Source organism: Balaenoptera borealis (assembly GCF_965194805.1).
Source record: "Balaenoptera borealis genome assembly, chromosome: 12".
Classification (NCBI taxonomy): domain Eukaryota; kingdom Metazoa; phylum Chordata; class Mammalia; order Artiodactyla; family Balaenopteridae; genus Balaenoptera; species Balaenoptera borealis.
Genome location: NC_138869.1, coordinates 19023994 through 19042549, shown reverse-complemented (window position 1 = coordinate 19042549; position 18556 = coordinate 19023994). Strand labels below are relative to the sequence as shown.

At 38.6% G+C, this 18556-nt stretch overlaps 1 protein-coding gene and 1 pseudogene across 2 annotated transcripts in view; both read left to right on the top strand.

The window, feature by feature from the left end:
* The window catches only part of CNTN6 (contactin 6), a 675643-nt gene that overhangs the window by 218543 nt on the left and 438544 nt on the right, over positions 1-18556 (top strand).
* Positions 8594-14253, top strand: LOC309607344 (sperm-associated antigen 1 pseudogene; annotated as a pseudogene). The gene has a single exon. The product of its transcript is annotated as a sperm-associated antigen 1 pseudogene (transcript).

The window sequence follows — 18556 nt, the reverse complement described above, 5'->3', positions numbered from 1 at the left end:
TGTCACTTTCCTCCCTTTTCCTTGAATACACACAAACTTACTCTGAGTGACACTGTATCTGCTGATCAGGTCCATCTGGCTCAAATAAAATGTTGAACATCCTTACCAAAAGCTTGAAGAGAATAGTGTTGCCCTTCTAAGTCTGGTGACACATTTTTATTTATGAAGATGGAATCACTTTGCATGAAATTTGATCTGGACTTGAATACTAGATTATGAGACAGGGTGCCAACAAAATCAGCATTCCATGCCTCAGGTAGAAATGTAACCTGCTACCCCCCTCCCCAACCATACTTTCTCAATCCCTATGTATGTGCACGTGCGTGTGCCCATATGCACATACCACAAACTGAATTTGACTCTTTTTCTTTCTGACTCTACTGATTGGGTACATGATTAAATTAGTAGACATGACTGATGTTTTCTTTTTTCCTTGAGTAGTTACAGATTTCTTATTGAGAGAACTTTGAGCAGACATTTAGAAACTACAGGGTTTTTTTCCTCCTGTCTTTTTCTTTGTGCCATTCTATCTTAATGTTTCAAAACTGCATTACACTAAACTATGCATTTTATACATACAAACGATTTGAATAAATAATGTGTATGCATTCTATTGTTTCATTAATTAATTCAGGAAAACCATTTCATTTAACATGAGAGCTAATCTCAAATCAATACAATCTGGTTTCTAACATTTTATCCCCTACATTTGAGACTGGAAAGCGTTCCATTACATTCCTTGGACCCTTCCAACATTTGCCTGCTAGAAATGGGAGGGTCTATTTAACATCTGATCTTGCAGTATTTATCACTCATAAACCAGAAACAACTTAAGCCCTATGAAGTATGGAGGTTTAAAGCAAACCTTTATTTAACATTTTCTGTGTCAACATTTTCTCCAACTTGACCTGCCAAGCGGATTTCATAGCAGATGACCCTGGAACATGAACAAGTGTTTGCTCTTATGTCTCAGCCATTAGTGTTGAATTAAAGACTACAAGGTTTGGATCACATGGCAGGCTTTGGTGCCTTATGCTGCTAATGCTGGCCAAGAACAGGAGCATCTGAATATTTATATGTTTATTCCTGTGGAATACTAAGAAAGCTTTGGACAGTTGACAAATATATGCCTATACCGCTAAAGCTAAGGGAGCTTCCAATTCACTTGCAGGCAGCTTTTCATGGATATGAAAACTATGTTGATGCTAAAACAATGTCATATGAACTGTTTAAAAATAACTATCCTGGAAACTCATTTTTCTGAAAAAAATCATTTCAACTAATATTTATGGCAAAATATAAGATTTGTCTGTGGAGTGGTGAGCACAGTGGGAGAATGCATTTAGATTTCCTGCATATTCCCCATAAGTATAAATTACACCAGCCTCTTTACATGTGTTATCCCATTTTGTTCTTCTAATGACCCACTAAAGTGATAGCTAATACTACCTCCATCTTTAACCTTCACTCCAATCTATCCACTCATGTGTACGCATATGGCTGTTCACGCTTATCGAGGGAGCTGGTGTGGCTTGCCCATAGTCTTATTCTACCTTCAAAATTAAGCTCAAAAATGTCTATTATTTCTTATCTTTACCAGTTTATCTTTAAATCAGTTTATCTTCTGTCCTTCCTTCAGCTACCACAATAGACACTTAATTGCTCTCCCTGCTTCCAAATTTCACCCTCTCTCAACTTATTCTCCATTTTTAAGCTCTCGCTGAAAAAACTGCAGAGACTTTTTGAACATAGAAACATAGAATGACATCTGAACTACCAACCATGGTCTAAAAGGCTCTGCATGGTATCTCAGGTTGCCAGATTAAGAAAAGAATTATATATGTAACAAATATATATATATTTACATATGTTACAAAATTTTATGTTTTAGACATTTATAAATTATATAAAATATATAAGTGTAAATAAATATAACACACACATAGATATATATTCAGTCCACTTGTGCGTGTGTATATATATTTACATATATATGCTGGATATATAGTTGATTCTCATTATTCACAGTACTTATGTTGTATAAAATTGCCAACAACACTGAATTAGCAAATATAGAACCATTGTTCCTGGGGAAATGGAGGGTTAGGTTTCTGAGAGCCTCCGGTTGGAACATTTTCATCAACCAATCAACACATAATCTTGTATTATGTGTGTTTCTGTTTAAATATACATAAATATATTTGATTCATTTAATATTTGAACTCATGATCAATAGCAATGTAACTCATGCCTGAAAGAAGTTTATCTAGCACACATATTTTCCTCCTAAGGCACATATGATCTTCTTGGGCTTAGGAACAATAGACAGCACTTCAGCTTGGGGACCACTTTGAACAGAAAAATCACCAGCAAAAGCACAAATATACAAGAAATATGTGGTGCTAAATAGACTATGAAAAGGACACATGTATAGTATGAAAGCTCAAATAAGAAGGTAGAGCATTGCCTTGACTTCAGCTAGGACAGTACATGTTGGGTGAGTTAAACTTTCTGATTCTCTGCACATGTCCATGAATGACTGTGACAACATCACGCATATTGATTTGGGGGTTACAAATAAATGTTAACGAGGAGGCAAATTCATAAATTCATAAATATGGAATCTATAAATAATGAGAGTCAACTGTATATATAAAATGCCCAGTTATATTTGAATTTCAGATAAACACTAATTAAGTTTTTAGTATATCTCACAAAATATTTGGGACATACTTATACAAAAAAAATTACTATTTATCTTAAATTCAACTGGTTGCCCTATATTTTATCAGGCAATCCTATCTGATAGTTTTCTACCTCTCCAAACTTACCATGCTTCACTTTCTTTATCGATCACTGTATTCCAGCCTCATTTTCTTCCTTTATGTTCCTCTGAAATCCCAAGACTGTCCCTTCTTGGAGTCTCTTACTGACCCTTGACCTCGTTCCCAGGCTCTCATAAATCATTCATGTTCTCCATCCAAATCTTTCTTGACTCCCATGTCCTTCTTTATCCTATACATCAGTACCCAATTTGGCTACCATACGCTATTATTATAATTTATGACTATTTTATTTATGCGTGTTTCTTATTTTGGTCCTGCCTCCCTTAAAAGGCTGTTTTCCCCAAAGACTATGTTTATTTCCATTTTGCTACACAAAGCCTAATACAGTATCTGATACATAAAGCCTTTTTAAAGATATTTGTTGAAGAATAAATGATGTAAAGAATAAAGGGAAAGGGTATGAGGATTTACAGAACAGAAGCCTTAGTTACATATCTGAACCTAGTCTACTCATTAACCCGTTGACGCATTTTCCAAATATTTATGGAGCACCTTGAGCCTTGGCACTGTGCAAGTCTCTGAAGTGAAAGATAAGAAGGACAAGGTTCCTGTCCTCATGAACGTATACTTTGCTGGGACAGACAGGAAGTAGACAAATAAGTGATTCATTATAGCTTGCATCATTGCCAAGAAAGAAACAAGCACAGGAATTACATGGAGAATAACTGGGGAGTTATCATGGATAGAGTGACCAGGATTTCAAATCTTTTGTTAAGACAAGAATAAAGTCCTTATGCTATATGATCTCCGTGTTTAAAAACATTTGAAATGTATATCCTAACATTCTAAAGACTGCTCTAAAGAGATTATCTTCTGGACCTTATAAATTAATGTGTGGTGAGACAGGGCAATGAATAGAACACTGACATTTTGACCCCCTATGCTGCCACTCTTTCACAATATGATGAATAAACTACACACACATGCACACACATGTATACACTATATTCGGTTAATTTTCACTGCTTTATATGCAGAGAACTAACAGTATAAATGACATAACCATTGACATAAAATGCAATTAAATTCAAAATAATCAGTATCTTCATAATCACATTTTTCAAAGGGTTTATGCAGTCATATTTTAATTTATTTCATGGCCCACAATTTTACTGAGCACTTATTTTAAGCCAGACACTGTTATAGGATACAACAACAAACAAAAGCAGAAAATCTAAAATTTTACTTTAGGTATGTGAAAGGTTTCTAAACAAATTCCAATATCAGCATGTCTGATTTAGAGCAGCAAGAACATAATATATTAACGTGTTAGCAGTCTTTATTCTAAAAGTATTTGTGCAGCTTTAACTAATCCTCATGATACTAACTAGTGGGTAAAGCTTCTGTATTAAACATTACACATTCTTTTTTTTTAAAAATGACAATTCTTATAAACAGTGTGTCCAATGCCAAAAATCCACACAAGCATTTTGGTTTTAAACTCTCTAAAGCTAAGAGAACTGCAATCCACTGCTGAAAGTTGGCTTTTTCTCTGTTGCTCAGGACTTATGCGTTTTGACAGTAGAGTTTCAGAAACTGTTTAGCTATTTTTAAACCATGAGGTACTCATTCTCATCTTAAAGTTTATCACGGATATTTCCACCCGGCTAGGCAGGGAAACCTGGATGAGAAGTTTGTGACTAAAGGGCTGTATAACTCTGGCAAGTTACCTAAGCTCTCTGCATCTTTTCATGCTCTAGCCCACCAGCCATCATAATACTTGTCTTACTTATCTACCAGCACTGTTAAGAGAATCACATAAAATAATGATGCCATTCTTTCCTGGAAACAATACACTGACTTCCTACTGAACCTAGAATAAAATGTAAACTCCTTTCACGACCGGCAATGCTTTCCTTCTTCTAGCCCCTGACCACGTTTCCAACTTCTCCTGACATCCTCTCACTCATTATTTCCATTTTCATTGCAGTGGCAAACTTTCAGTTTTTCAAGCATGTCAAACCCTTTCCTTGACACAAGTTCCTTTGGCCTGCAATATTTTTTCTCCCACTTTTCATATACTTGGCCCTTTCCATTTTCTAGGTTTCTGCTTAAATTTCACATCATTAGAGAGACCTACACTTATTATTTGTCACCTCAAATAAGACATACCCATATTCTTTGTCTAAGAGCACGCTGCTCATTTTTTATGACACTTGTCTTACATGTTTTGTTATTTTTTTAGACATTTTTTTGTTACTGTTTCCTCTATAGCCAGCTAGGATCTAAGTCCCAATAAGGGAAGGACAATTTGTGTTTTATTCACCACTATACACCCAGTACTAGCATAGAGTGGATACAGGATGTGTCTCAATCTTTACTATTAACTGAATTAATAAATGAATATCGATGTAAGCGATTAGAGTTTGTTAGTTAAAGGAAAGAGGAATGAAATCAGGTTGACAAGAACTAACTTCACTCTTGGTTTTTCATTGTCTGTTTAACTTAAGCCAAGTTGTTCCTCATCTCTGGGTTTCATTCCTCATTTGTAAAATAAAAATAATGGAAATGTAATGCACGTAATGCATGTAATACATGTGGACATATACGGTATAATGCTAGCCATGTACAAATATAAGGTGCTATTATTTATAAGATCAATAACATTTTTAAAAAGAAGATAATTCCATAGATACATTTCTTTAGAGACTTCTAGTCCTTCACCAAGAAAGTACAAGACAGAATCAATGAAAGTAAATACAATCTTTGTGACCTGTTTTGATTTTCCAGTTCCAAGTCTCTTTTGCCTCCTAGCCTGGTGATGTCTTTCTTGCCATTACTTCTAATTTTCACATTTCTCCAATAGTGTAAGTAATATAAAATTGCAATATAAACTTGGTAAACTTGGTTAATGAGAAAACTTATGAAAAGAGTGAAAATAAAAGTAATGAAGAAAAAAAATTTTCTCATTTCTTTCACCACTTCTGAAGACTGTTAGTTAGTAGAATGATGGAGAATGATCCTAGAGCAGGGACATTTTATTCACTGTCCAATCACAACGTCTAACCAATGGGATCATGAATATGTAATTACTATTATAAGTAATTACTTATATTTGCATCACAGTTTTTGAACTCTGCAATCTAATGATATTTTGAAGAAGAGAAAAGAGATAAAATATCTGCCTTCCCAAATTGCACTATTCTCTATCTCAACCAGGTATTTAGTCAGGGAGAAATCTTAGGGAAAACTATTAAAAATTAGAGGAATGAGGTTCTTTCAGGAGAATTAATTTACCTCTCCCCACTATCCTATTAGAAGCATAATTGACTTAGAGGCACAGGACATGCCAATCCTATTAAACATGTGAGCCTATAATGTGCAGGACTGCAGATCTAAATGTCGCCTTTTAAGCTCCCTTATGGCACATACTTGGATGCCACCGAGTCCTGACTGTGGTGGGATGTGCTTCTTGAAGGAGGCTTGGAGCCATCTGTTTATTCTGGCATGAGTTTCACTTATGAAGTTTGAAGACTTGGTAGCAATTAGTTTCTGGTTTGTTTTACAGTAATTAAAAATGAAAATAAGCTTGAATTTCTATGTGCCTTACATACATAACCATTATTCCCATTTATAATACAGAAGCTCTATGGGGTAATTAGGTCTCATACACTGTTTGTATAGGTTGAGTCTTAATCATTTTGGGGCTGCTACAACAAAAATACCATAGACTGGGTGGCTTAAACAACAAACATCTATTTCTAACATTTCTCAAACCGGGAAAGTCCAAAATGAAGGCTTGGGCAGATGTGGTGTCTGATAAAGTCACTTCCTGTTTGGCAGACAACCATGTTCTCTTTCCATTCTCCTAGCAAACTCTTACAAGTCTCTTCTAAGGGCACTAATCCCATTCATAAGAGCTCTACCTTCAGGACCTATTTAGCTCCCACTTCCTAATGCCATCTTACTAGAGGTCAGGAAACCAACATATGCATTTTGGGGAAACATTTAATTCATAATAAGTTATCAGCATCCTGATGGGAGTTGCAAAGCCCAAATAGAGATAAAAACAGGGATCACTACTGAGAAAAGATAAGCCCACTGCCCAAACCTTGCTTGGGAAGCCAAATGGAGTTAGGGTCAGGGAAAAGGTCGGCATCAGTAACCAATGGGAAGTGGCATATTTGAACAACACAAGAAGGGAACCTTGATTCCATGGGCCAACTGTAAGTCAAAAATCCAGGCACTGAGTAAGAATAAAACTGTCATGAGAGTAGGCATCTGATTAAACCTCATTCCAGACAGATTTTCATAGTTCAGATTTTTTTTTAAGGTTCAAGGTCCCCTTTATATTGAAAACACTCCAGTTAACTATGAAGAGTCAGTGCTTTGAGTCCTAGTTCATATGCTGGTTTCAGAGTTTCTTTCTGTACCAGTTTCTAGCAATAGCCCACAATGGTTAGAATAGCGGGATTTTAACATGGAAACTTCAGTATTAAGACATCTCAAAGGAATCCCTGTAATGGTCTCCAGATACGAAGGTCAGGGGACTAAGAGTCCAACGCTCTCACATTCTTTAAAAAAAAAAAGGTCTTGATTTGTAGGATTTGCTTATTACTCTGTAGTAAATACTCACAGCATGGCCAATTTCAAGTTATCAAAAGTTAAAATTCCTAGATATCTTACACTGGTGCTCTCTAGCTGATTCAAATGGGCTCTAGCACACCACTAACTATTAAATAAGGCTTCCAGAAGAAGAAAGAGAAGTGAATTATCCAAAATCTCCAGATTCTGAGACAAAGTCAGTCCTCACCCCCTTGTGTTCTGGATTTGAGCCCATCTTTCCTTGTTGCAGAATTGAATTCTTACATGTATTCTCTTTTTCTTCTGCCTACCTCGGTTCTTCCCTCTCCAATGACTCATTCCCAACAACTAATAAACATGTTCTATCATCAGTCATTCTTAAATGAAAAGCCATCACTTTAGCTCGTATTTCACTGTGACCCAAATTTTCTACTCCCCTACCCAGCCAAACTTTGTAAAACAATTGTCTTTTATTGCTATGTCCACTTCTCACATTTCACAGAAATTCAACTATTAGTCATCAAAATATCCTCCACATTGCTAAATCAACTAGCCTCATTTTTACCCTTAATCTTTTAGCAGCTTTCAACATGGTTGGCTACACATGACTTCTGGAAATCACTTCTTCTCTTTGTTTCATTGACACTAAATTATGATGATTTTTCCTCCTGTCTCTCTGATTGCTCCTTTTTTACCTCAAAAGGCCAAATATTGGAGTGTTTCAATACATTATCCTTGAGTCTCCTTTTTTTCTTTGTCTGTACACTCAACATTGCAGCTCAAATTCAACACATTCTAAATGCTGAAAAACCCCAAATCTCAACCAGAAGTCTTGACCTCTCCTCAGAACTCCAGTAGTAAATATCCAACTTGGTACTTTCATTTGGATGTCTCAGACACATTTCAAACTTAACAGGACCTGGACAAAATTTTTTGTCTACACCATCTGTTGGCAAACTACAACTACAACTAAAATCTGACCCTCCACATAATTTTGTTAAGTAAAATTTGATTGGAGCACAACCACATCATTTTTTGTTTTTTACATTTTGTCTATAGCTTATTTCACACTGCAGTGGTAGATTTGAGTAGTTACAACAGAGACTGTATAGTCTTCAAATACTAAAATGCTTACTATCTGGTCCTTTAGAGAAAGTTTGTCAACATCTGGTTGATATACTCAACCTTCTCTTATTCCAGTAAGTCTTTACCTGATTAGATAACACCACCTTCTGTCTCATTTCTCGAGCCAAAATTCTCAAAATTATGTTTGTTTGGAGGCAAACGCTCACTTCCCGCATCCACTCCCCACAGAGGCCGCGGAGCCGGCGCCAGCCGGGCGCGCCGCCGAGCCGCGCGCCATAGGCAACATCCAGAAGAAGCTGACCGGCAAGAGCGAGGGCGGCGGGCGGCCGGAGAGGGGCGCGCCGCGGCGGGTCCGGGCGCCGGAGGCCGGCGCGGACAAGCGGAACCGGCCGCGGGCCCTGGCGACGGCGGGCGGCGCCAGTAGGCACCCGAGCGGCCGGCGGGGCGCCGAGGACCCCGCGTCCAGCGCGCCCCCTGGGCCCGGCGCGTCCCCCGGACGTGGCGCGCCGCCGCCGCCGCCGCCGCCGCCGCCGGCGTCCGCCGCCCTGGTCGGCCCCGCCGGCCTGAAGAGCCAGGGTAACGAGCTCTTTAAAAACCGGCAGTTCGCCGAGGCGGCTCTCAGGTACTCGGCGGCGATCGCGCAGCTGGAGCCTGCAGGAAGTGGAAGTGCAGATGATCTGAGTATCTTATATTCAAATAGAGCAGCATGTTACCTAAAAGACGGAAACTGCAGTGGCTGCATTCAAGACTGTAGCAGGGCTCTGGAACTTCATCCATTCTCAATCAAGCCTCTTCTTCGCCGAGCAATGGCCTATGAAACTTTAGAGCAGTATCAGAAAGCTTATGTGGATTATAAAACAGTGTTGCAAATAGACTGCGGAATCCAGATAGCAAATGACAGTGTTAACAGGATAAGAAAAATGTTAATGGCCCTGGATGGACCAAGCTGGCGGGAGAAGCTGTCGCCCATTCCTGCTGTGCCCACTTCCGCACCATTGCGAGCTTGGCGGCCTGTGGCAGAGACGCCCCCAGACCAAGTGGGAGATTCCTGCAGCCATCACCAACCGGGCATCACAGATGAAAAAATGTTTAAAACCCTTAAAGAAGAAGGAAATCAATGTGTAAAGGACAAAAACTATAAAGATGCCCTTAGTAAATACAGTGAATGCTTAAAGATTAACAACAAGGAATGTGCCATTTATACAAACAGAGCCCTCTGTTACTTGAAGCTGGGCCAGTTTTAAGAGGCAAAGCAGGGCTGTGACCAGGCGCTTCAGATAGATCTCAGCAATGTGACAGCATGCTATAGACGAGCTCTTGCTCACAAAGGACTCAAGAATTATCAGAAAAGTTTAAATGATCTCCATAAAGTTCTCCTACTAGACCCAAATATTATTGAGGCAAAAATGGAACTGGAAGAGGTCACCAGAATCCTGAATGTTCAGGATAATGCAGCATCGTTCAACAAAGAAAAGGAGAGAAGGAAAATTGAGATTCAAGAGGTGAATGAAGGCCGTAAAGAGCAGCCTGAAAGGACCTCGGAGGACGTCTCCACTGACTCCCGTGCTTCTGAGAAGGGGGACACAAGCAACGGGCCCCAAGAATTCTATGAGAAACTACCAATCCCCAAGCCTAACAATGCCTACGAAGTTGGCCAGGTTATAAACGCCGTCAGTACTAGGAAAGATAAAGAAGCCTGTGCACACCTGTTAGCCATCACTGAACCGAAAGACTTGCCAGTGTCGTTGAGTAACAAACTTGAAGGGGATACATTCCTGCTCCTCATCCAGTCTCTGAAAAATAATCTTATTGATAAAGATCCTTCCTTGGTATATCAGCATCTTTTATATCTGAGTAAAGCAGAAAGGTTTAAGATGATGTTGACACATCTTGATTAGCAAGGGCCGAAAGGAGCAGATTAAACAGCTCTTTGATGACCTCTCAGACACACTAAACAAACATTTTACTTTAGAAGATGTGCAGGCCCTCAAAAGGCAGTATGAGCTTTAAATAAAGATTATTGTTAGATTTCTTCCATGCATGTATATGTTCCAGTAATGCTAATGAGATGGTATTGTAATAGAGTTGCATGGATAAAAGCTGGCTTAGAAAAGATCCCTTGGTCTGGACTATAAAATATTTTACTTATTTTTATACATAGAACACATATATTCTACAATCTGCTTTTTATTAGTTGTAAATATTTTCTTATGTACCAGAGCTAACATCTTTATATTTAATAATAAGTATATCTGGAACTTGTTAAGATGCATTTTAATTTATATTATACATTTTCTTTTAATAACTTACTTGTTAAAATTTTGAGTTAAATTACACTTCTTTGGGCTATGAAGGAGTCCTGTTAAGTTTGATAGAAATGTATTTCTTTACAGTTCATTTTTAAAAGTGAAAATCATTAACAGTGATTATTACATCATTTTTATTTCCTGCTAAGATATATATAAATCCCATTTTATACTACTTGTGGATTACAGGCCTCTAAGATGAAATGTAACACTTAAGTCTATAATATGAAATGATTATTAAATAAATTGTGATTATTAATTTACAAAAAAAAAATTATGTTTGTTTGTTTTCTTTTCCTTACCTACTACATCCAATGTATCAGGAGTTCCTCTGGACCTTACCTTTAAAATAAACCCTAACTCTTTCTATTTTTAAAATCTCCTCAGCAACCACCATTGTCTGGTGTATGAAGCACTGACACAACTTCTTAATACTTTCCGTTCCTTTTTTTTTTTTTTTTTGCCCTTTTATAATCTTTACAGTCATCTTAAATTTTAGAAAGTTCTTCCTAAATTACATATCAGATAGCCCTTCCCCTGCTTAAAAACTTCCAATAGCTATCCATTTCACCTAGAATAAAATTCAACTCCCTATTTTATCTTACAAAGTCCTAGATGATTTGAATTCTTCCTCTTTCTGCTGTAAGCTCTTTTCTCCTGCTTACTCACTACATTCCAGCCTCACTGAGTTTTCTGTTCCTCCGACGTGCTAAGTTCCCATTTCTGGACCTTTGCATTAATCACTGCCTCTGCCTGGGATTCTCTTCCTCCATGAGTGCCTGCCATGAAAAGCTCCTTCTCATCAATCAGCTTTCAGCTCAAATGTCACTTCCTTCAAGAGGCTTTTTCTTAATCACTCAACCTAATACCATCACCAAGACATATGCTATCATATTATCACTTACCCAGTTTTTAATTTCCTGCAAAGCACTTTTCACTATAAGATAGTTCTACTTATTTATGTATTCATTTATTTTCTAGGTAATTGTCTGTCTCTCCAAAGTAGAATATAAATTTCTTGAGATAGGGATTTTTATGTTCATTGAAGCATCCCCAGTATTAGGAACAGTGCTGAATAGTGGTGTTTGAATGAATAAAACCCTCAGCTTTAGTATGTCAGAGAGGTTCACAAGGCTGTCTTAAAGAACGTAGACCAGGTTGGCTTTCTTAGACTAAATATGAAGGCAGAAGGCAAAACAATGAACTGTATCAAGTAATATATCTATCCCTGTTAAAAAATTTGTTTTATTATGTTTTTCTTAAATATTTATAAGCATAAAATTGGTTATAATTAGTCATGTAACTATACAACAAAAACAAATTAAGTAAATTAATGAAATTAAGCATTGACTTGGATGGTTTTGTTAATTTCTGTCCCACTCAAGCTCTTTGAGGGTATGGTCCATGTACAAATTTTGCTCTTTAATGCATTGTCTATGCTTATACAGTGCCTGGGACATAGATGTAGCTCAACAAATATATTGGTTGTCAACTAGTGCTGAAGAATAAATAAAGGCATAGCTTTTGTCATCAAAGGACCTGTGTCTAGTAGGGTAGAGTTACAGAGACAAATCAGCTGTCCATTCATCTTCTAGAAAACTCCTCTAACCAAGTCTGAGCTTCAATATTAATAGTTGACATTTGTTGGTGCTTACTGTGCCACACTCCTACTACACTTATTACAGTAACTCATTCAACCCCTCAATCAAGCTTAGAAAGTATATACTATTTATTGCTACTTACTACAAAATGAGGATAAAGAGGAACAGAGAGATCATCTGGCCACAGCTAGTAAGTAGCAAGCGCTGGGATTTAAAGTCAGTCTGTTCATATCCAGTCTGAGTTCCATTGCCTCCAGCTGATCAAGGAGTGAATGATCCTTTGTGATTAACAGTGGCCAGGATCTCAGAATCAGAAGTTATATCCCACTACAGGAGAATAGATGTGACTTATCAGCTTGCACTTTCATAAACTAATCCCCTCCTTCTCCTTGATGCAGTGGCTTTAAATAATCTCCTTTATCTAAATTACAAAATTTTGAAGGTAAAAGAAACTTTGTCAGTACTCTTGTTCTACTTCATTTTACAACTGAGGAATACAAAGTTCTAGGGAGATTAAGCTCATATGGCTAGACAGTGGCAAAACCAGGAGAAACTAGAATCTTTTTCCTTTGTAGCACAAGCTACAGAGGAAATTCTGCTCACACTTAATGTCAGGGAAAAAAAATGTTTTCTTTCCCTTAGGAAAGAAGTAAAAGCAGATACCTAAATATTTCTCTTTTTTGTCCTACTTTTCCTTCCCTTTAGAACTATTGCTGAAACGTGGCAACCTGCTCAAGTCAGATGTTGAAAATATAATCTTTCTGCATCTTTCAGATGATCCAGAATGCTTTTCATTTATGCATGCGTACTTCTACTCATCTTTCCATTCCATTATTTATTTATTCATTAGGGATTACTTGTATGTGAACTATGTACAAAGCACTGGACTAGGTAAGGGGGGAAATGTTAATTAAATGTGATTTTATTCATATTGACTCTATCCTCCCTTAAGATTTTTTTTTTTTTTTGTAATTTGTGTAAGGTCCTTTCAAAGATAGGCTGTAATTCCTAAATGAAATGAATATAAAGCACTCACAAATAAAATCTCATAACATCAATATGGCAATATGCTGCTGATTGTAACACCTAGCAATTCTTATCTTAAATTTGCTTTGTTTTTACTTCTATCAATATTACTAGCTAATTTTATTGCATGCCTAATGCATGCCAAGCATTCTATTAAATGCTTCAAATATATTACCTAATTTAATCCCCTCAACAGTTTATCAGGGAGGGAAAATTTTCCTCTACCCTACCCAGTTCTTCTGGCTGGCCTAATAATTAAACTGACATGGTACAGATTAACAGGAGAAAATAAAATTTAATTTTGAAGTTACAGGGAATCCACATAAAATGAGAGATTCCAAAGACAGTGAAGCAAACGGAGGTATACATGTCATCCTGGATTATGGAAAAGGGGGTAGGGGTCTAGGACTTAAAAGGGAAGGGGAGTTAGCTTCAAGATGGCAGAAGAGTAAGACGTGGAGATCACCTTCCTTCCCACAAATACATCAGAAATACATCTACATGTGGAACAACTCGTACAGAACACCTACTGAACGCTGGCAGAAGACCTCAGACTTCCCAAAAGGCAAGAAACTCCCCACGTACCTGGGTAGGGCAAAAGAAAAAAGAAAAAACAGAGACAAAAGAACAGGGACAGGACCTGCACCTCTGGGAGGGAGCTGTGAAGGAGGAAAGGTTTCCACACACTAGGAAGCCCCTTCGCGGGTGGAGACTGCGGGGGGCGGAGGGGGGAGCTTCGGAACCACGGAGGAGAGCGCAGCCACAGGGGTGCGGAGGGCAAAGCGGAGAGATTCCCGCACAGAGGCTCGGCACCGAGCAGCACTCACCAGCCCGAGAGGCTTGTCTGCTCACCCGCCGGGGCGGGCGGGGGCTGGGAGCTGAGGCTCGGGCTTCGGTCGGTCGGATTGCAGGGAGAGGACTGGGGTTGGCGGCGTGAACACAGCCTGAAGGGGGCTAGTGCTCCACGGATAGACGGGAGGGAGTCCGGGAAAGTCTGGAGCTGCCGAAGAGGCAAGAGACTTTTTCTTGCCTCTTTGTTTCCTGGTGCGCGAGGAGAGGGGATTAAGAGCGCCGCTTAAAGGAGCTGCAGAAACGGGTGCGAGCCGGGGCTATCAGCGCGGACCCCAGAGACGGGCATGAGATGCTAAGGCTGCTGCTGCCGCCACCAAGAAGCCTGTGTGCAAACACAGGTCACTGTCCACACCGCCCCTCCCGGGAGCCTGTGCAGCCCACCACTGCCAGGGTCCCATGATCCGGAGACAACTTCCCTGGGAGAACACACGGCGCCTCAGGCTGGTGCAACGTCATGCAGGCCTCTTGCCACCGCAGGCTCGCCCCGCATTCGTACCCCTCCCTCCCCCCAGCCTGAGTAAGGCGGAGCCCCTGAATCAGCTGCTCCTTTAACCCTGTCCAGTCTGAGCAAAGAACAGACGCCCTCAGGACACCTGCAAGCAGAGGCGGGTCCAAATCCAAACCTGAACCCCAGGAGCTGTGCGAACAAAGAAGAGAAAGGGAAATTTCTCCCAGCAGCCTCAGAATCAGCGGATTAAATCTCCACAATCAACTTGATGTACCCTGCATCTGTGGAATACCTGAATACACAACGAGTCACCCCAAATTGAGGAGGTGGACTTTGGGAGCAACGATATATATATATACATACATATATATATATATATATATATATATATATATATATATATATATGTGTGTGTGTATATATATATATATATATATATATGTGTGTGTGTGTGTGTGTATATATATATATATATATATATATATATATATTTCCCTTTTTCTCTTTTTGTGAGTGTGTATGTGTATGCTTCTGTGTGTGATTTTGTCTGTATAGCTTTGCTTTTACCATTTGTCCTAGGGTTCTCTCTGTCCGTTTTTTGTTTTGTTTTGTTTTGTTTTAGTATACTTTTTAGCACTTGTTATCATTGGTGGATTTCTTTTTTGGTTTGGTTGCTCTCTTCATTCTTTCTCTTTTTTTTTTATTACTAAAAAAATTTTTTTTTTAATAATTATTTTTTATTTTAATAACTTCATTTTATTTTATTTTATTTTATCTTCTTCTTTCTTTCCTTCTTATTTTTCTCCCTTTTATTCCGAGCCCTGTGCATGACAGGCTCTTGGTGCTCCAGCCAGGTGTCAGGGCTGTGCCTCTGAGGTGGGAGAGCCAACTTCAGGACACTGGTCCACAAGAGACCTCCCAGCTCCATGTAATATCAAACGTGAGATCTCCATCTCAATGCCAAGAACCAGCTCCACTCAACGACCAGCAAGCAACAGTGCAGGACACCCCATGCCAAACTACTAGCAAGACAGGAACACAACCCCATCCATTAGCAGAGAGGCTGCCTAAAATCATAATAAGGTCACAGACACCCCCAAACACACCACAAGATGTGGACCTGCCCACCAAAAAGACAAGATCCAGCCTCATCCACCAGAACACAGGCACCAGTCCCCTCCACCAGGAAGCCGACACAACCCACTGAACCAACCTTAGCCACTGGGGGCAGACACCAAAAACAATGGAAACTATGAACCTGCAGCCTGTGAAAAGGAGACCCCAAACACAGTAAGTTAAGCAAAATGAGAAGACAGAGAAACACATAGCAGATGAAGGAGCAAGGCAAAAACCCACCAGATCTAACAAATGAAGAGGAAATAGGCAATCTACCTGAAAAAGAATTCAGAATAATGAAAGTAAAGATGATCCAAAATCTTGGAAATAGAATAGAGAAAATACAAGAAACGCTTAACAAGGATGTAGAAGAACTTCAGAACAAACAAACAGTGATGAACAACACAATAATTGAAATGAAAAATTCTCCAGAAGGAATCAATAGCAGAATAACTGAGTCAGAAGAACGGATAAGTGACCCTGAAGATAAAATAGTGGAAATAACTACTGCAGAGCAGAATAAAGAAAAAAGAATGAAAAGAATTGAGGACAATCTCAGAGACCTCTGGGACAACCTAAATGCACCAACATTTGAATTATAGGGGTCCCATCCCAGAGGAAGAGAAAAAGAAAGGGACTGAGAAAATATTTGAAGAGATTATAGTTGAAAACTTCCCTAATATGGGAAAGGAGATAGTTAATCAAGTCCAGGAAGCACAGAGAGTCCCATACAGGATAAATCCAAGGAGAAACACGCCAAGACACATATTAGTCAAACTATCAAAAATTAAATACAAAAAAAATATTAAAAGCAGCAAGGGAAAAACAACAAATAACACAAAAGGGAATCCCCATAAGATTAACAGCTGATCTTTCAGCAGAAACTCTGCAAGCCAGAAGGGAGTGGCAGGACATATTTAAAGTGATGAAGAAGGAAAACTTACAACCAAGATTACTCTACGCAGCAAGGATCTCATTCAGATTCAACAGAGAAATTAAAACCTTTACAGACAAGTAAAAGCTAAGAGAAGGGCTTCCCTCGTGGCGCAGTGGTTGAGAATCTGCCTGCCAATGCAGGGGACACGGGTTCGAGCCCTGGTCTGGGAAGATCCCACATGCCGCGGAGCAACTAAGCCCATGAGCCACAACTACTGAGCCTGCGCGTCTGGAGCCTGTGCTCCGCAACAAGAGAGGCCGCGATAGTGAGAGGCCCGCGCACCGCGATGAAGAATGGCCCCCACTCGCCGCAACTGGAGAAAGCCCTCACACAGAAACGAAGACCCAACACAGCCATAAATAAATAAATAAATAAATAAAATATTTTAAAAAATACTTTAAAAAAAAATTATCATTAAAAAAAAAAAAAAAAAAAGCTAAGAGAATTCAGCACCACCAAACCAGCTTTACAACAAATGCTAAAGGAACTTCTCTAGGCAGGAAACACAAGAGAAGGAAAAGACCTACAATAACAAACCCAAAACAATTAAGAAAATGGTAATAGGAACATACATATTGATAATTACCTTAAATTTAAATGGATTACATGCTCCAACCAAAAGACATAGACTGGCTGAATGGATACAAAAACAAGACCCCTATATGTGCTGTCTACAAAAGACCCACTTCAGACCTAGGGACACATACAGACTGAAAGTGAGGGGATGGAAAAAGATATTCCATGCAAATGGAAATCAAAAGAAAGCTGGAGTAGCAATTCTCATATCAGACAAAATAGACTTTAAAACAAAGACTATTACAAGAGACAAGGAAGGACACTACATTATGATCAAGGGATCAATCCAAGAAGAAGATATAACAATTGTAAATATTTATGCACCCAACATAGGAACACCTCAATACATAAGGCAAATACTAACAGCCATAAAAGGGGAATCGACAGTAACACAATCATAGTAGGGGACTTTAACACCCCACTTTCACCAATGGACAGATTATCTTAAATGAAAATAAATAAGGAAACACAAGCTTTAAATGATACATTAAACAAGATGGACTTAATTGATATTTATAGACATTCCATCCAAAAATAACAGAATACACTTTCTTCTCAAGTGCTCATGGAACATTCTCCAGTATAGATCATATCCTGGGTCACAAATCAAGCCTTGGTAAATTTAAGAAAATTGAAATCGTATCAAGTATCTTTTCTGACCACAACACTATGAGACTAGATATCAATTATAGGAAAAAATGTGTAAAAAATACAAACACATGGAGGCTAAACAATACACTACTTAATAACCAAGAGATCACTGAAGAAATCAAAGAGGAAATTAAAAAATACCTAGAAACAAATGACAATGAGAACACGATGACCCGAAACCTATGGGATGCAGCAAAAGCAGTTCTAAGAGAGAAGTTTATAGCAATACAATACTACCTTAAGAAACAAGAAACATCACTAATAAACAACCTAACCTTACACCTAAAGTAATTAGAGAAAGAGAACAAAACAATCCCAAAGTTTGCAGAAGGAAAGAAATCATAAAGATCAGATTAGCAATAAATGAAAAAGAAATGCAGCAAACGATAGCAAAGATCAATAAAACTAAAAGCTGGTTCTTTCAGAAGATACACAAAATTGAGAAACCATTAGCCAGACCCATCAAGAAAAAAAGGGAAAAGACTCAAATCAATAGAATTAGAAATGAAAAAGGAGAAGTAACAACTGACACTACAGAAATACAAAGGATCATCAGAGATTAATACAAGCAACTCTATGCCAATAAA